General features: G+C 38.1%; 1 protein-coding gene and 1 pseudogene across 2 annotated transcripts in view; both read right to left on the bottom strand.

Moving 5' to 3' along the window:
- NELL1 (neural EGFL like 1) overlaps positions 1–20,699 on the bottom strand; it is a 1,025,511-nt gene that overhangs the window by 315,602 nt on the left and 689,210 nt on the right. The window lies entirely within an intron of this gene.
- LOC133040726 (isocitrate dehydrogenase [NAD] subunit gamma, mitochondrial-like) lies at positions 14,787–15,957 on the bottom strand (annotated as a pseudogene).

Raw genomic sequence — 20,699 nt, 5'->3', positions numbered from 1 at the left:
TTAAAGGTAGGGAGATGTAGCAGATCATGGAATCAATGCTTCTGGCTTTTTAGGGATGTGGTCAGATTTCTGCCCCATTGCTGTAAATGGATGTTCAGAATAGACTGCCTAGGAAGGAATCATGACTGACCAAGTTCAAAACAGTTTTCTATTCATTGTGAACCACTGCTCTTTTCATGTGTCTGTAAATGTGTATGTGTGAGTGATTGGGAACAGGTATAAAATAATTTTTAATAGGAAAAAGGAATTTTCCATTTAATTGTTTTTCCTGTTATCTCAGTTTGCTTTTGCCTTATAAACACACACACATACACATGATTGTACATATTAGGTGCAAGCTGAAAATGGATTAAATGAAATATTTCCATCCATAGCATATCAAGTATACATCAATTGAAACTTCATGGATACTAACATCTTTTAAATTTTAGTTAGCCAAAAAGCCATTAATGTTCACAGACATGACACTGACCAGAAGAAAACAGTATCCCCTGACGCAGGGTCACCAAAGACTGTTCTAGCAGAGCAATAATGCAGTAATAATGCAGTCAGAGTGTTTATTTTTAGAGTAAAATCCCAAAGAAACACATAAGTAAATCACATAACTGAAAAGGAAATAAATGAGAACAGGTATCTGCTGAAATTCTTCATGGACCAAACCTATAGTTAAAGATTCTATTTTCCATTCATGGCATAAAATAAGACTCAAAGAACTCAGACCTCTTTTGTGCCTGATGACCTTGACTTCTATTGTCCCCATTATTATATCTAAAGGTCATGATAGCAAAGTTGAAAGATATCACTGCTAATAAAAATAAAAACTTTCCAGAATCAGATGGAAAAAAAAATCTCTTTTTTCACCTCAAGTATAATAACCTCAGATTCATAATTTCAGTTACTTTCCTATAATCTCCTTATCTCTGGTCCTGGCATGAATCTAATTGCCGAGTACAGTCTGTGATAAATGAGGGAACGAGCTTTCTCATTTATTAAATGAAGTCAATGAGAGTTTCATCTGGCAAAGGGTCACTGAAAGGAGAGAATCAAGGCTGTTAATTTCAAGGGCAAGATTGCTTTCAGAACATCCAACTCAAGAGAAGATAAAAACATTGACATACTGCAATTAGTTCAGAGGCTTCTAGTGCACACAGAGAAACAGATGTTTCCTGAACTTTCCATCATCACCGTTATTACACTTTGGAAAGAACCAGAAAGGAGATGCATGTGAACTCATATAAGCAAGTCATGACCTAACTGATGCAGTTTACACTTTGATTTTCAACTCTACTTCCTAACATGCTTTATTGGATACACTTTTATTCTACCAGATGTTTCACTAAATTGATCCACTTGTATGGATGAAATGACCCATCACATCAGGAGATTGACCAACTGCTCCAAAGTGTTGATTAATTGTTTCAGTTATATTGACAATTTGGCTTGATCCAAAGATTTGGCCTTCATAGGCACAGAATTCTGAGTGGCATAGCCAAATGAAAAACACTAGGCTCCAACTGATAAAAGGTACAAGGACATGGGCAGGCATTTCAGAGAAAAGGAAACAACAGGCTAATCAACATAATTTCCATCTTGTTAGCAATTTGAAAAAAAATTAACAAGTACCAATTTTCACTAGCCAAATTAGCAGACAGAATTGATGCAAAATTAATTCATATCCTTTGACCCAGTAATTCCATTGTGAGTATGGTCTTGTCAGAAAACAATCAACATGGAAAAAAATGTGCACTAAGGTATTCATTGCAGTGTTAGTTATGATTATGAAAATTTGGAAACTGAAATGTATAAAAGTATGTGAAAGGGTAAGATTACTGCAAATGTTCAGAAGAGAAAAACATGCAGCTATTTACTTTAAATGATGCTAATGAAATCTTTAAGAGAAATATAACAAATACCTAAAATCTGTATTACCTAGACTATGCAGCGGTACAGTTTGGTAGCTTCTGTTTACCACATGGCTTTGCTGCATGACACTTTAGCTCTGCTATTTATCATATTCTCTTCATATCTCTTGGAAACGTCCTTTTGATAAACATATTGCTGCATTTTACTTGCTAGAATGGCAATTATGATTAATTTGAATGCATTTATGCTTGTCACCGAACAGGCATCAAATGATTCTCTAAGTACCCCTAGAATCTATGTGATTCTAAGTCTCTTACAGTGTAACAGACCCTTAAATAGCAGAGTTTTACTGCTAAATTAAATTTCAAATTCAATTACCATAAATAAGGAATAACACATCTGCATCCACACATTTTTCACACTGAGCTCAGAGTGAAACATCATTTCTTACTTCTTTGATGCCTCCTGTCATTCCCAAGGAAAGACTGGCCATACACTCAGAGAAGAAAGTTAAATGTTACTTCCAAGTACAATTAAGCCTCAAGGTTTGTCTCTTAGAACCAGTGATTGCACCTTGGGAATTTTGGTGACTTAGTAAACCTTGATGATCAAAGTGGTGTTCTGTTACCTAACACAAAAAATCTGGACTCCCTTGCGTGGCACCAAAGGCCTTCATTGTGCCGCCTACACACCGGCCCATTTTCTTCCCACATCACTTCCTCAAATGAAATGCCTTAAACACCAAGGTATCCATTGCTTTACTGTCCTTTGTTATGCCATTTTCTTCATCCTGGAATGCCTCTTCCTATCTTCTACTCACATATCCCTTAAAAGAAAAGACAGCATAAATTACTGGGGTCTTCCTATGTGCTGGGAAGTTTTGGAGGCACTTGGGATACACTTTTAAACAAAACAAAGATCCCTATTCTCACTGGAGTCTGTATCGAACACGAGAGACAGACAATTAATGATGGAGAGTAATTAAACAGAGGATATAGAATATTAGAAGATGAAAATGCTAAGTAAAAAAGATTCAGGATACTGGAGATGAGGAGTGCAGAAAATACAATGTAAGCTGTGAAGAACATGTAGGCTCTAAATTAGCAAAAAATATGGGCTGGAAATGTAAGTGCTTTAGAGAAGAGGGCTAAATTTTATTTTTTCAGGTAAGAGAAGTTGATTTGTCCAAGATCACACAGTTAGTTAGATCAGCCCACGAGACTAGAACTCAAGTCTCCTAAAAGGCTATTTCATGTTGTTCCTGATAGAAAATCCTGCTACTTCTGCATTATACAGGGATAAAAAGAATGGGTTTCGTAACCAAAAGGTCCAGGGTTCAAGGCCTGTCTCTTAGACAAGTTACTTAATTTTTTTACCTAAAACTTTATCTAGAAAAGGAAGATAATTATAGTACCTTCATCACAGACATGCACAAAGGCAAGGGGAAACGGTACACAGAAGACAGTGCCTAAAACGATGCAAGCATACGTCAAATGCCATTGTAGCTTTATTTGTTTTTAAATCTCATTAGAATGCCAAACACTTATACCATAACAATGAACAGCAGATGCCAGCTTAGATATTTACATTAAATGAGCATCTACTATATATAAAAGTTTCTATTGTTCAGAGAGAGATCTGTCATACATGTGATAAGTAGATTAGACCTTTTCATGCCAGTGGCTTTTTTGTATTGCTGTTTTATAGGAAGCTGACTTCTAGAAAGTTTTGGAGATCAAGCAAAGCTGGAGGTCATGGTATCAGATGAAATCCTCTTTCTTAAAATAGTGAATTGACCTAGACATTAGTTCATCTTTGACAAAAATTGACTTTCACAATGCCCTCATTTTTTGGAAGAATAAATGCTTCAATTTCTTCCATGATATAAAAAAATCTCATCACAAGGAGAAAAGTATATTTTTATAAGAAGAACATCTTTCTGAAAAAAGAACATCTTTCTGAAAATAATCCAGGCCTCCAATAAGATCAGTTTGAAATATATCTTAAGGTGTATGTTCCTCCATAAAAACACATATGTGTTTTTTAGGTACTCATCATCTATACAGTATGATGCTTTTTTTTCTATACTCTAATAACCCTGAAGAAAGAAAAAGTTTTCCTTTACTCACAGTTCCTAACACACTGTTCCTAGCTTTACTCGTAGTAGGAACAATAAATGACTAGTCAACACATGGATCAAAACGTATCTGGTGCCTTAGCTTATCCTTAGCTACTGAGAAGAGTAATCACAAAAGAGGGAAAACCTCCAATATATTTCTGTACAAAGGCAGAAGCTAGAATCACAATGTTACTTAAATTGGTGGATGCTAATGAACCCATCTCCCATATAGAATCTCTTTTCACTTTAATTTTGGGCTTGGCTGCATGACTTGCTCTGAGGTAATGACTTCACCAAGTGTCACACAAGCAGAACTTTACTAGCACTTACACAATGGGGCTGGCTTGTCTTTCTGAAATGTTCCATCTTGGAGCCCATCAATCATGCAGTAAGAAAGTCTGGCAAGCCGAATGATGGCTGAGATGTCACATGGAAGGGAACAGAGACACTTCAGCCAACTAGCATCAACTGGCAGTCATAAGGATGAGATTATCATTGATGTTCCAGGCCCTGGATGAGTGACCATCTGATTGTAGCCTCATGCATAAACCCAAGCCAACAACACATGGAGCAGAAGAACCACTCACTGAGCCCAGCCCACCCCCAATTCATGAGAATCAACATTGTTGTTTTAAGCCATAACACTTAGGTTGCCTGATGCAGAGTAATAGATAACAAGCTAAAGCAAAAGATCACATTCATAAAAGTCACGTGCTAAAACAGAAAAGCAAGGGTCCTAGGCTCCCTCTGCCACCTAGTTTTGAAACCTATTGTCTCATTGCAGAATTTATTACAATCTTAGTTTCTCCATCTAGAGAGCACATAAAGACACTGACCTCACAGAAGTGCTGTGAGGATTAAATAAAATAATGCCATACCTAGTGAGTACCTTCAAAATAGCTGTCATTGTGAAAATTGCTGAGACAGAAATTACATGGACCTAATTTCTTGATAGTGTGATTGATGCAAATCTCACTAGGCAGTTCAAACTGAGCTGTATATTTTATCACTTTTTCTCTCTTCTCAACCTCTACCAGATTCATACATTAGGAATAGTGTTAGGAATGCAAATGAAAATGACAACTTCGGACAAGCCTCCTAACCACACTTCCTGACCACCTGGCCTCCACTCTCATTCCCCCGCCACAGTCTCTCATCCTACCACGAAAGTGACCTGTCCAAACCCCAAACCACTTCCTATCACTCTCCAACTTTAAACCTACTTAAGGGCGTCCCCAATAGCTCAGCAGGTAAAGAATCTGCCTGCAATGCAGGAGACACAGGAGATGTAGGTTCAATCCCTGGGTCGGGAAGATCCTCTGGAGAAGGACATGGCAACCTACTCCAGTATTCTTGCCTAAAACAACCTCATGGACAGAAGAGCTACATCCAAAGGGTCACAAAGAGTCAGGCATGACTGAACGACTGAACACACATAACCTCCACACATAAGTGGTCTAAAACTGAAACCTGAATGAATCCAAAAGCCTTTCATCCAGCCCTCTTCTTTCCCTTCTGCAATGTCCTCTCCAGTGAGACCAGTCACCTTGCTCCTTCAAAAACCCGGGGCTCTCCCTGACTCAGTGATTTCCCTTGCCTGTTCCTGATACTTGCACCAGATGTTCATGTGTTTCAGAGATCAGCTCAGATACCACCTCAGAGACGCCTCCCCTGATTAGCTCAGGCAATCCACCAGTCCTTGGGCCACCAGTTGCTCTCTGTTACAATACCCCAGTTTTGTTTTCTTTCCTCCTCCCTTAGAACTTGACAATTTTCATAATTTGTGTGTTTGGAGGTTCACCGTCTATTTTTCCTTCTGGCAAATGAAAGTCTAAAGACATCAGAGCTTCTGCCTGTTCATTATTTTAGCCCCTTTGCCTAGAATGGGGGTTCACAGACTATGACCCATAGACTTACCTAATATGGCACAATGACAAATAATGGCTTTTACATTTGCTAATGGCTGACAAATTTCAAAAGAAAAACAGTATTATAAGACATGTGGAAATTATATGAAGTTAAACTTACAGTGTCCATAATTAAAGTCTTACTAGAACACAGCCACATTTATTGTCTGTGGCCCCCACTGCTTTATTTTATTTTAAATTTATTTATTTGGCTGCACCAGGTCTTAATTGTGGCATGCAGAATCCTTAGCTGTAGCATATAGGATCTAGTTCCCTGACAAGGGGTTGAACCTAGGCTTCTTACATTGGGAGCCTGAAGTCTTAGCTGTTAGACCACCAGGGAAGTCCCTCCTACTGCTTTAAAAAGACAGCATTAAATAGTTGCAACAAAGTCCACATGGCCCACAAAATCTACAATATTTACTCTCTCTCTCTCATACACACACACACACTCTCTCACACACACACACACACACACACATACACACACACCCCTGACTCTGGCCTAGAGCAATGTATAATTTATAAAGATGACCAATTTATATGGGTCTGAGGAACTTTTTAAATGGAAAGAAATACCCAATAGAGAAATCTCCCAGGACCCAGGCACAGGCAACATCTAACCAGGAATACTTTTCCACACGAAAAGCCAGTTAGGTACAAGTTTCTGGCTGAGTCCTCAGAAGTCTTCCAGACTCTTTGCTCTTCTCTAAACACATTATGTTTCTATAAGGAGCAGAATGCAAAGTCTGCATTCTCATCAAGAGAATTGATCCACACACAGATTCTAATTGATCCACACACAGAGAAAAGCTAAATGAACAAAACTGGAAATGTTTGGAAAAATTAAACACAGATTTCTTAATAAAGCTGAAAATAGCTTAATAAAGCTGAAAATAGGCTGCTGGCATCCCAAGGCATGTTTATTTCTGTTTAAATAGATGACTTCCCATAGACTGGTATCAGCTCAGCAGGGATCCTGGGAGAGAAGTACTTTCCTCCTCCTGTGCATTTTAAGCTCTTTCCCAATGAAATTCAGCCGGAGTCTATAAAAAGCATCTGTCAATCTGGATAAAAACAATAACCATGGTCAAGTAACACTGAGAGCCTCAGCTGCCCGTTTCTGGAGTGCTCTAAACAGTCAGGGAACAGACTCACTGGAGAAGATCAAGAGTTTGACAGTCTCTTTTGTAGAAAAGCGATTTCTCAGAAAAAGATGAAAGTATCAGGTGGAAGAGTGATAAGGTAATTCTCACTCGGAATGCTGCAGTGGCGATTTGTTTATTTACCTGAACCAGAGGAGTGTGGTGAATTTTCAAGCCATGAGCATGCCACTGCTACCCTGACATAGAAGAGGTACGTGGAACTATGACAGATCTCAGGCAGAGAGAAGCCTATGGGCAGCTTCAGGGCCAAGAGGGGAGTAGATGATGCCATTGGCAATAGAATCAAAGAAGATGGAGGAGCATGACAGATTAATGTCAAGTGAATTCCAAGGTCACTTCCAGGAGGAGGAATCAAAATGGTATTAGAACAGGGAGTTCACTCTGGAGCTGATCACCAAGGAATAAAAGATGATGTGTTTCTAGAGATCCAGTTCACTATCACGGAGGCATTACAGAGAGATGAAGGGAACAAGAAGGGTGCTGGAAAGAACAAAATGATGAACCGTGCTCTCAGAGAGACTGGCAGAGGGGAACATAGAACAGGAAGACTTTGAGGAGCAGCAACTGGGCTGAAAAGTAGCTTAACAAAAATAAAAAATCTTGGCAATCATACAGTCAACTACGATGAGGTGTCTAATCAGGCTCATTAATCAGTGTAAAGAGTTTGCCGCCCCACCCCCCAACAACAACAAAAAAAAACACGCTTCATAGAAAAATCAGGTGCTGTCCTTAAATCTTGAAAATCCCACCTTATAGATAAACATCATCAGGGCAAGGTTCTGTAGGTAAAATGAGTTCAACAATAATAACATGCAAAATAAGAAATGATGAGAATTAAGAGTAAAAGCTTTGAGTATCAGGTAATGGGCAGGTAAGTGGCTTGTGATGGTAGTTCTCATAGGGCCCTCCCCTTCTGTCTCCTACTTTGCCTTTCTTCTTTTTGCTCTTTCCCTTTCTCTCCCCTCTCCCCCTACTCTGGAGGCACAATTTACTCTAGGGAACTGTCTGATTTCCCCTCTTCTGTGCTCTCATAGCACCTTGCATATATCTCTATGACAACACTCATCACACTCCATTATATAGGCATACCTCAGAGATATTGGAAGTCTGGTTCCAAACCACCACAATAAAGCAAAACTTTCCATGAAGCAAGTCACACAGGTGCTTTGGTTTCCCAGCGCATACAAAAGTTATGCTTACACCATATAGTAGTTTATGAAGTGCACCATAGCATTATGTCTAAAAACACAAGGTACATTACTTGACTAAAAAATGCTTTATTGCTAAAAAATGCTAACCATCTCTTGGGCCTTCAGTGAGTCATAATCATTTTGCACTCGTAACATCAAAGATCACGGATCACAGAAATATTGCAAAAATTTTACCAAAAACATGATACAGAGACATGAAGTAAGAAAATGCTGCTGAAAGAAGGGTGCCAAGACTTGCTCGATGCGGTGCTGCCAAAAACCTTCAGTCTGTTAAAAACACAATAATGTAATATATGACAAAATGAAGTAAGCCTATGAGTCCTGGGTGACTGTTGATTCCCTCTGCCCCTCGAGATCCTAAAGACAAAGGACATTGATTGGCAAGCTGCACCCACAGCGGTTTGCATAGCACCCAGCTCAAAGCAAGTGTTCAGTGGAGGACAAACACCACTGAGGAACAAGTGAATAAGGAAAAGTACAGATGGGTGAAGCGACTGTGCACACAAGTATATCTTGCCACTGGCAAGAATAAAATTGGCACCCAAATAACCTAATTCTATCACAACATGAATACCTTGAAAAGGATCAATCCCTGAGATGTATCTTACCCCAGAGTAAACACATTCTTTACAAATCAGGCTTTCTTTCCAACATATTTCTCTGGTATCTGGCATATAGTTGATTTTTGACACCATAGTTTTTTGCAGAAATTACATCTTTTATCAGTTTAAAAAATCAAAACTAGATGAAGTACCCTATGTGTATTCTGGCCACAGCCTTGAAGAGTTTAGTATAATTTCATTTGAAATTCATTTGTATTTCTTTCCACAATACTACTTATACATTTAGAAATCTTGACTTCTTCCTTTGCTATTATACATTTCTGCACAATAACTTCGAAATCTATTTTCTTTCCTTTTTCCCACTTTCCATGTTACATTGAGGAGATAATGTAAATGCCTGAATAGGTGGTGGTGGTTTAGTTGCCAAGTTGTGTCCAACTTTTGTGACCCCATGGACTGTAGCCCACCAGTCTCCTCTGTCCATGGGATTTCCCAGGCAAAAATACTGGAGTGGATTACCATTTCCTTCTCTATGGGATCTCCCCGACCCAGGGATTGAACCTGGGTCTCCTACACTGCCAGCAGATTCTTTATCAACTGAGCTACCATGGAAGTCTGCCTGAATAGGAGACAACCCCAAATATAAGAAACAGTCCCTTTTTATAAATGATAAGATCTAAAAAAGAAAAAAGGAAGAAACGAATATTCTGGGCAAAGCTGAATAATTTTAGAGGACATCTTAAATAGACAACTATCTACCCATAACATTTCATTTATGGATCTAGTTATTATGCATAGTTGTATTAAATGCATTATTTAATAGGTAATATTAAATATTAGATAAATTTAAAAATATTACTTTTTCCTTTACCATGACATCTTGAAATAATTTCATTGACTCTCTTTCCATGAATCTTGACCTCAAGGTTTTCCCCAACCCAGAGCCATTTTTCAAGTTCTCTAAAGTTTTCCAAAACTATCATCTTCCAATCTGTCTAAGTTGTTTAAGGTAAAGCACTTTTATGAATCTGTATTTGATGCTTTCTTTGGATATTTTAAGCAAAGTCACAAGAGTCCAATTGTATAATATTAGGATTTGTTTCCCCATTTGTCTAATAGGTAAATATATGTGAGCTCTACAAGGTGACAAAAACACCCTGCAATTTGTTATTAAGTGATTTTTTAATGCCACATATATAATGACATTCAGTACTTGCAACTATCACAACATGCTTCTAGGAATAATGACTCATTTTTGCTGAGGAGGTGTTTTTTTTTTTTGCCTCTTTTCAAAATTTATTCTCCAGATAATTCCTATAAAAATTCCAAACTGGCATAACTAATGCCACTATTTTCCCTCCTCCAAATACTTTGTCATTCAAAATGAAAGAACTGATAGAACACCTTGGTAATATAAGAACAGGATAAACATTTGAATTTAGGAAAATTCCTTTCTTCTGAGGGATTAAAAAGGGGGAAAATACCTTGTATTTGAACATATATAATGTTTCTTTTCTCCTTTGCAGCAACATTCATTCATTTACATCTATTTGGCATAAACTAAATTTGGCATTAACTCTAGCAAACCAGATGCTTCAGTGGATTAGAGCCCAGGCTAGTATCTTCCTTGGTAGATGTTGTTTTCACCCAGGCTGATTTGGTTTTCAAGCATTTACAAAATTGGTAACAAGCTATTTCAACTTTTAAATTGCTTTTTGAGGTTGAGTCTTTTGTTTTATTTTTGTTTTCATTTTAAATATGTCTCCTTTCTCTTTTCCTCGTATTTCTTGGAGCAATCACAAATGCAATATATGTAGCTTCCCATGTCAGCATAAGCAAATTCATTCTGATGTGAAGACATCTCCACACTGAGTCCCCAGTTTATGCAAGTTGTCAGGGAAACTTCAAGGACCCAGTGTCCCCATCCAAAAATTTCAAGCTCTGTAATCAGTTTCCCCCAGTTACTCTGCATATTCCCAGCTCAGCCCCCAGCAATATTGTCACTTTCTTAGAACCTCTATAATGATTCGGAAACTGGATACATTTCTTCAAAATTCTCCTCTTGGCAAGATTCAACATTTCTTTTCCACTTCCTATCATTATTTTAGTTATCCTCTTATTTCAACAATATATCATTTCTTTTCCACATATTGTCTATTGTTATCTGTTATTACGACAAATTAGTTTGACTACTTCATTTACCATGTTCAGTATCTGATGCTTGATTCAGGCACTATTACCCTGATTATCTGGTTATTCTGACTTTTTCATCCTGGGCTATCTGCTGCTGCTGCCAAGTCACTTCAGTCGTGTCCGACTCTGTGCGACCCCATAGACAGCAGCTCACCAGGCTCCCCCGTCCCTGGGATTCTCCAGGCAAGAACACTGGAGTGGGTTGCCATTTCCTTCTCCAGTGCATGAAAATGAAAAGTGAAAGTGAAGTCGCTCAGTCGTGTCCGCCTCTTAGCGACCTCATGGACTGCAGTCTACCAGGCTCCTCCGTCCATGGGATTTTCCAGGCAAGAGTACTGGAGTGGGGTGCCATTGCCTTCTCCACCCGGGCTATCTAGATCACCTAAAATTTGGGGAAACAATTTAGTAATGGTGGTTTAGACTCCGCTGGTATCACTGGCTTGATTTTAATTCTGGTTCCACTATTTACACTCTGATTGACCTTAAACAGGTCAGTTACCTCTTTTGTGCTTCAGGTTCCTTGTCAATATAACTAGCTCATGTGAGGATTAAATAAGTTAATGTATGTAAACCATTTAGGACAGTACCTAACATAGACTAAATGTTCAAAAAACATTAAACTGTCCTACACATTACACTAGGAGACAGGCTTCCCAAATGGCTTAGTGGTGAAGAATCTGCCTGCCAAGGCAGGAGACACAGGTTCGATCCCTGGGTCAGAAATATTCCATGGAGGAGGAAATGGCAACCCACTCCAGTATTCTTGCCAGGATAATCCCATGGACAGAGGAGCCTGGTGGGCTACAATGCATGGGGTCGCAAAGAGTCGGACATGACTGAGCAGGAGCACAATGACAAGTAGACCATCTCCTGAATGGGTGAAGAACTGAGACCATGTACAAAGGCCTGAACTAGAAAGACTGCGTGGCTCTTTGACAATGAGCTCTGTCTGCACTCTTGTGCTACACTGTATTGTTACTGGGATGGGAGAGGGAGTAGAAATGGTGACCCTGGGGAAGGAAGCAGAGATCAGAACATGGAAGGTCTTTCATGCTGTGCTGTTGACTTTATCTCAAGGTCAAAGAAAACAGGTGGAATGTGAAGTGTTAAGTAGGGAAGTGACATGATTCTATTTCCCTTTTAGAAAGTTCAGGTTGAGTGCATTGTCAAAATAGATTTGTGGGGGCTAAACTATAGGCAAGACACAAAGTAGAGAAGGAACAGAGATTGGGAAGTTCCCAAAGATGAGACAAGCTAATGAGGAATGAGGTGTCAGTGAGAAAGAAGAGAGATGGTTGGATTCAAGAAATAAAGGAGAGAGACAAGGGGACTGATATGGTTTGTGACTCTAGTTGAAAGTCAGTTGTTGTTGTTGCTTAGTCGCTAAGTCGTGTCCGACTTTTTGTGACCCCAAAGACTGTAGCCCTCCAGACTCCTCTGTCTGTAGCATTTTCCAGGCAATAATACTGGAGTGGGTTGCCATTTCCTTCTCCATGAAAATCAGTTCAGTTACAAACCCATAATAATAAGTAAAGCAACTTGTCCAGTAAGTTCCAAAGATAGTAATGAATGAATATCATTTTCCCAGTTCTCCTCTGAAGTAGCTTTTAGAATGTTATATAATAGATATTAATGAATGTAATAATTTCTAAACTACATCAAGCACTTTCCATTGGACAGGCAGAGTGCTACTAGCTTTATGTGTATTTTCTTGCTCTATTTTCCCAGCAAGTCTATGAGGTGGGCACAGTTATTATTTCACTTTACATATAAGAAATATTAGGTAGTATCAACCATATCATTCATTTTTGGTGATTCAATAAACATATATTACTTATTTTATATATATAAGTCATTACGCTAGGGGACACAGAGGACAGGAAAAAGAATACATAGTATGTGCCCTAAAGATGTTCACAGTTCAGTGGAAAGAAAATCTCAAACTGATAAATGGGAAAATTCCACTAATTTACTAATATACTACTGGTATATATAATTACTGGTATACTAATAGCAGTCTGGTCCAAAACTGTGGGAAGATTTTGGAAACAATCATCTTTAACAGAAAAGGAAACTTCAGCTCAAATGCACCTATCAGCATAAACTCCCAATGTCAAATAAAATCCAGTATCTGGGCAACTGTCTGCAGTTGAACTGGTTGTGAATAAATTTTCACAACCATGAGAGAACAGGAAACAGAGTGAGTTAAGGTAGTATGGATTCATTTAGCACTGGAGATAGGGAGACTTCACCCCCAAATCCATCCCTTTTCCACTCATCAAACCATGCCTTTGGTTTCAAGTGTACATCTGTGCAGAGGAAGGCACCACGTGGGCCAGTGGCAGCACTGGCCAATGATATTTCTAGTGTCCAAAAAAGGAATACCATGATTATTTTACAATTGACTTATTCCTGCTTGCTTTGTTCTTCAACAAAGACTTCTAGATAGGGTTAAAAGTAGTCATTTCCTCCTCAGATTAAATCCTCTCAAACTAGTGTTTGATTTTTCACATTCTGAGCCCTGACTTTATACATAACAAGGATAGGTGATATCAAGGTAATATGATGAGTCAGAGCCTTTTGGAAACTAAGACTTTCTCAGGTCTCAGTCCAATGTCTTTAACTGGTGCTCCGTGAACCATGACAGGATCCAAGAGCTATAGTATAGAGGTTTTCAAAATATTATTAAGGATTTACTGTTTTTCTTAATGTCACTTCTATCAGCAATCTATTCCTGCTGATAAAACTACTGTAAATTTTTGTAATCATTGCTTTTATTTCCCACTTGAGCAATAAATATTTCTCAGCACTAATAAAATTATCATTTTTGCATTTCTCCCACCCATGCCCTTAGAATTACTATAAATGAAATATAATAAGATGACAGTATACACTTAAATGAGCTCAGTGTTTTTCATTTTCTTATGCACATTCTTTGAAAGAGAGATTAAAAGGAAGTAAAGCATGGAAGATTGTAAGGCAGTGAGCATGGAGTTTACAGTACATGATTCTGTTTGTATAGTAGAGAGCTGGGGGCCCAGTGCCTGTTAACTGGGAATTTATTGTCTAGATTCTTGAGCTTAGAGGCTCAAGGAAGGAATTCAAGAGGCCCCTTTGCAGGAGACCTATGGTGCTCAGAGATGTCCGTGTGCGAAAAATTACACCAGCAAAAACTCCTTTTTCTCACATAAACAAGACCAGGAGAAAAGATGGGAAATCAAGGAGGGAGTGGAGGCATTCTGCACTGCCCAGCTTTATAGTACCTTATTTATTATTAAAATGAAAATGTATATTTTAACTTTTATTGCAGTAATTAACTCATTAACAACCTCTAGAGAGAAGCCAGACTCCTCTGCAGGTTGGTTTGCAGAATTTTAACAACCTAGATAAGAGAAAATCAGGGTGCCAGGTTCTGGAAAAGTCCGGGACTCTACAAACAACTCTGATCTATTCACTGTATCATCTCATAGAGAAGTGTGAATTGCAGCTTAAAATAGAGGATAATTCCTCACTACATATACAGCACAATAGGTAAGGCTAATTTAAACAAGCAATGTTTCCAGTATTAAAAAGAAACAAAACAAACAAACAAACTCAGATTTGATTCTCTCCCCCTACCTCTTCTGAGCTGGAATAGAAGCTAGTTTATTCAAGAGTTCATCTCCGCCAAGCTGGCTGGGCTTTGTGACTGGGGAGAGTAAGGTAAAGGCAATGTAAAGTGTGGGACAGGAAGGAATTTGGAGGACAATTCAGCCTCCAAGGCACTAACCATGTAACTGGCAACACTGATGTGATCCTATGATATTTTGAATGACATCCGATGTGGTACCCTGGCCTCCAATGTCTGGAGTTTGGATGTCTTTGTTCTCCATGGATGCCAAGACTGCAGTCGAATGGAGTGGCACAGAAATGGAGTGTGAGGTAACCCAGCATAATACAACTTGCCAGCAGCATGGCAGTAGGGTTGGCCACATTCTTATCGGCTCTAGTCTTGCCTGATTTCCTCGCGGCTGTTTCAAACACTGCATATATGTGGCCAGAGTTGGCACCTGGAACAAGGTCTGCTCCCCCAACCAACCCTGTGCAGACATCATTGACAATGTTGCCGTAGAGACTGGGCAACACCATGACATCCAGCTGCTGGGGCCAGGATACCAGCTGCATGGGGGTGTTATCCACAGTCATGCCCTCCAATGTGAGCTGAGGATAGTGGGCTGCCACCTCCCTACAGCACTGGAGGAACAGACCATCTCCCAGTTTCATGATGGTGGCCTTGTGCCTGGCTATCACTTTCTTGCCCCCTATCGATGGGCCAGCTGGAAAGCGTATTCAGCAAGGCGCAAACACTTGGCCTTAGTAATGATCTTCAGGCTTTCTACCACTCTGTTCACGCTCTCGTGCTCCAGGTTGCCGTATTCACCCTCTGTGTTTTCCCGAATAACTAAGATGTCTACGTTCTTGTGTCTGGTTTCCACCCGTGGCAGAGTCTTAAAATGGATGATGTTGGCACAGAGATCTAGAGTCCTGCGGAACACACTGTTTCGGGATTTGTGAGTTGGTGGCAGGTTGTAGTCAGTTTCAAAGCTGCCCTTCAAGGCCATGTGGTTTTGACGAATTGCCATGATGGCATTGTGAACATCCTCTTCACCTAGAAGTGGAGGTGATTTTCACTTCCTCAAAGTCCACGGGCACACATGCATGTCTGAACTCATTCTTGACATGCGGCATAAGTTCAGGCCCGATGCCACCCTCAGGAATCACAGTCACCGTGTGCCATCCGCCGTACATGGCTGCAGGGAGAATGCTGTCTTTAAAAGAGAAGCTCCTCAGTGACGTCTCATTGCCAAGGAAAATCTCCCAAGAATGGCCTAGAACAGTTGGTGGGAATGTGGCCTTCACAGAGTGCCTGATAGATGTCAGCATCTGGAGTGTCATGATCTTTAAATGGAGATTTAGTTTAATTTATGTAAAAACATGTGTTTTTCCTCTTGCTTTGAATGGGATTCTTTTGGTAGAATTCTAGACCCAAAATTCTTGCCTAGGTCACAGTTTTCTCCTTTGTATTCTATTTTTGACAGACATTTTACTGCAATAAGAGAGTGAGAGTTCTAGTTACAAGGAAATGTGGTGTGTTATAGAGTAGACAATATACTTTGGAGTTGGATAATTCATTAGGCACATTCAATGTATCTATGTGATACATTTAAAAATAGACTTGATAGTTTATAACACTTTTAGGTTCACAGAAAAACTGAATAGCAGATACACAGATTTCCGATGTGAAGATTTCCTATGCAAAGATTTCCTACACCATACCTATGGCTGATGCATGTTGAGGTTTGACAGAAAACAACAAAATTCCATAAAGCAATTATCCTTCAATTAAAAAATAAATTTTTAAAAAAAGATCTTACACATTTATTACAACTGATAAACCTACACTGACACATCGTTATCACCTAAAATTCATTGTTTAAATTAGGATTCACTCTTCATATTGTACATTCTGAATTTAGACAAATGTATGGCATGTAGGTTTATACACAGCTTCAATGCCCTAAAAAATCTGTTTTGCTCCTTCATCCCTCTTTCTCCACGAACATTGGTAACTGCCAATCTTTTTCCAGTCGCCATGGTTTTGCACTTCCCAGAATGCCATATAATTGGAATCATACAGTATGCAGCCTTTTCAGATTGGCTTCTTTGACTAAGTAAAATGCATTGTTTCCTCCGTGTTTTTCATGGCTCTGTAATGCATTTTTTTGCATTGAAAATGACATTGTCTAGATGTACCACAGTTTATTCATCTACTGAAGCACATCATGGTTGCTTCCAACTTTTCTCAAGGATGAACAAAGCTACTATAAACATCCATGTGTGAATTTTTTTGGACATTAAGTCTTCAGCTCATTTGGGTGAATAACAAGGAGCTGAATTGCTAAATCCTATGCTAAAAGTATGATCAGTTTTGTCAGAAACTGCTAAACTTTCAAATGACTGTACCATTTTGCATTCCCACAAGCAATGAGAATACCAGTTTTTTCACATCCTTGCCACATTAGGTGTTTGAGATTTTGGCCATTCTAATAGGTATATAGTGGTATCTCATTTTAATTTTCATTTCTCTGATGATATATGATATAGAACATCTTTTCATATGTTTATTTGCCACCTGCATATCTCTTAAAGGTTTTGCCAATTTTTTTTAAATCTAGTTGTTTGTCTTCTTATTGTTGAATTTTAAGACTTTTTTGTATATTTTGGAAAACATTTTTCTTTATCACATGTGCCTTATACAAGTAATTTATCCCAATCTGTGACTTGTCTTCTCATTCTCTTAATAAAGTCTTTTTGCAGACCAGAAGCTTTTAATTTTGGTGAAGTCTAGTTTAGTATTTCTTTTATTGATCCTGCCTTTGGTGTTGTATTTAAAAAAACCATTGCCATACCCAAGGTCATCTAGACTCTCCCTAGAGTTTTGTAGTATTACATCTTATGTAGAAATCTATGATCCATTTTAAGTTAATTTTTGTGAAAGATTTGAAGGCTGTGTCCAGATTAATTTTTTGCATATGTAATGTTCAATTGTTTCAGCACCACTTGTTGAAAAGACTATCCATCATGCTGTATTTGCTCCTTTTCCAAAGATCAGTTAACTATGCATATGGGTCTGTTTCTGGGCTCTCTATTATCTTCCACTGACTCATCCACCATCCTTTTGCCAATACCACAGTGTTGTGACTGGTGTAGCTTCATAGTAAGCCTTGAAGTCGAGGGCTGTCAGTCCTCCAGCTTTGTTCTTCTTCAATAGTGTGCTGGGTCTTCCCTTTAAATACAAACTTTGGAATCAGTTTGTCAATATTTACAAAATAACTTCCTGGTATTTTAATTAAGTTTGCGTCAAAACTATATTTGATACCTTGAAAACTTAACAATATTGTCTTTCCATCCATGAATATGAAATGTTTCTCAATTTATTAGTACTTCTTTGATTTCATACATCAGAGTTTCATAGTTTTCCTCATATAGATCTTATACATAGATTGTTAGGTTTATACCAAAGTATTTCATTTCTGGAAATGCTAAAGTAAATGATATTGTAGTTTTAGTTGAAAATTGGTATATAAGAAAACAAATGACTTTGGTATATTAACCCAGTAACCTGCAAACTTTCTGTAATCACTTGTGAGTTCCAGGAGTTTTGGGGGTTTTGTCTTTTTCATTTATTCTTTCAGGGTTTCTTGATGAGCTTATCATCTGAAAACAAAGACAGTTTTATTTTTTCTTTTTCAATCTGTATATTTTTTTATCTCCTTTTCTTGTCCTATTTACTAGCTAGAAACTCCAGGATAATATTTAAAAGGAGTTGCCTTGGACCTGATCTTAGTGGGAAAACTCTTCTTTTCATTTCAAACTATGGTATTGGTTGTAGATTATTTGTAAGTATTCTTTATCACAGGGCTTCCCTGGTGGCTCAGTGATAAAGAATCTGCCTGCAATGCAAGAGACACAGGTTCGATCCCTGGGTTGGGAAGTTGCCCTGGAGAAGTAAACAGCAACCCACTCTAGCATTCTTGCCTGAGAAATCCCAGGGACTGGGGAGCCTGGCAGGCTGCAGTCCACAGGGTCCCAAGAGTTAGACACGACTTAGCGACTAAACTACAACATTCTTTATCAAGTTGATGCAGTTTTCCTCTACTTCTAATTTATTGAGAGCTTTTTATAATGAATGGGTGTTGAGTTTTGTCAAAAACTTTTCTACATCTATTGATAGGATCATTCTTATTTTTTAGCCTGTTGAAGTGATGAATTACATTAAATAATTTTTTGAATCTTGAAACAACCCTGCATATCTGGGATAAATATCACTTGATTGTGGTGTGTAATCTTTTTTACACATTGCTGGATTCAATTTGTTAGCATTTTGTTGAGAATTTTTGCATCTATGATCATGACAGATATAGGTTTGCAGCTTTCCTTTCTTGTAATGTCTTTGTCTGGCTTTGTAATCAGGATAATGCTGGCCTCACAGAATGAGTTATAAAATATTCCTTTTGCTTCTAACCTCTGAAAGATATTGTAGAAAACTGGTATAATTTCTTCCTTAAGCATTTGGTGGAATTCATCAGTGAATGCATCTGGGCCTGGAAATTTCTGTTTGGGAAGGTTTTTAATTTGTTGAATCAATTTTAAATCTATATATAGATGTATTCAGATTGTCTGTTTCTTCCTGTGCAAGTTCTGGCAACATGGGTCTTTCAAGGAATTATTACCTTTCATTTATGTTATAAAAAATTTGTGAGAAAAAAAGTTGTTAATAGTATTCTTTTATTCTTTTTAATGTCCAAAGTATCTGTAGTGAGATATCCACTCTTTTCTGAAAGTAGTAATTTGTGTCCTTTTTTCCCCTTAATTAGCTTGGCTTGATACTTATCACCTTCACTGATCTTTTCAGAGGATCACTTTTTGATTCTGTTGAATTTATCTATTAATTTTTTTTCTTTTCAATTTCATGGGAATGTTTCTTTTCCTCTGCTTACTTTAGATTTAATTTCCCTTCTTTTTCTAGGTTCCTAAGGTGGAAATTGGGCTTCCTGGGTGACTCAGCAGTAAAGAATCCACCTGCAATGTAGGAGACATGGTTTCAATCTCTGGGTCGGGAAGATCCCCTGGAGAAGGAAATGGAAACTCACTCCAGTATTCTTGCCTGGGAAATCCCATGGACAGAAGAGCCCAGCAGGCTACAGTCCATGGTATTGCAAAGAGTGGGACACAAGTTAGAGACTAAACAACAACAAAGGTGGAAGTTGGATTACCGATTCTAAATGTTTCTTCCTTTCCACTATATGCATTCATTAATATGAATTTCCCCAGAACCATTGCTTTCACCAATCTCACAAATTTTCTTAAGTTGTGTTTTCATTTTCATCTTGCTCAAAATTTAAAAAAAAAAAATTGAAGCTTTGACTTTGACCCTTATGTTTCTTAGAAATGTGTTGTTTAATCTAATTTATCTGGGAATTTTTTGAGCTCTCTTTGTATTATTAGTTTTTACTTATACTGTGGTCTGAGTGCACACATTGTATGATTTCAATTTCTCTGGATTAGTTAAAGTGTGTTCTATGGTCCAAAATGCTGTCTGTCTTGGTGAATGTTCCATGAGAACTTCAGAAGAATGTGTATTCTGCTGTTGTTGGATGAGTCTATAGATGTTAATTATACCCAGTTGGTGATGGTGTTGTTGAGTTCAACCACGTCTTTCCTGATTTTATGATGGCTAGAGTTTATTCCTTTTATTCTTGTTAACTTTGTAAGAAACTGCTGAACACTTTTCCAAAACGGTTGTACTATTTTATATCCCCATCCGTGTAAGAGAATTACAGCTTTACAACTTCACCAACACTTGGTATTATTATACTTCTAATTTTAGTTATTCTAATAGGTTTTGATAATATCTCACTATGTTTTTTATTTGTGTTTCCCTTCTCACTATGATATGGAGTGTCTTTTAATATATTCTCCCAGATCAGAGCTACAAGCATTAATATCTGATATTTCTATAAATCAACCACTTAACCCTGGAAGGCAGGGAAACTCTTAGCTTCCCAAAACTATATCATTTATGCAATTTAATTGAAAACTACACATATCTTTAATTTTAAACCAGTTACAATCCC

The sequence above is a fragment of the Dama dama genome, chromosome 2 (genome assembly GCF_033118175.1).
Source record: "Dama dama isolate Ldn47 chromosome 2, ASM3311817v1, whole genome shotgun sequence".
Taxonomy (NCBI): Eukaryota; Metazoa; Chordata; class Mammalia; order Artiodactyla; family Cervidae; genus Dama; species Dama dama.
This window is presented reverse-complemented; position numbering and strand designations above follow the sequence as displayed.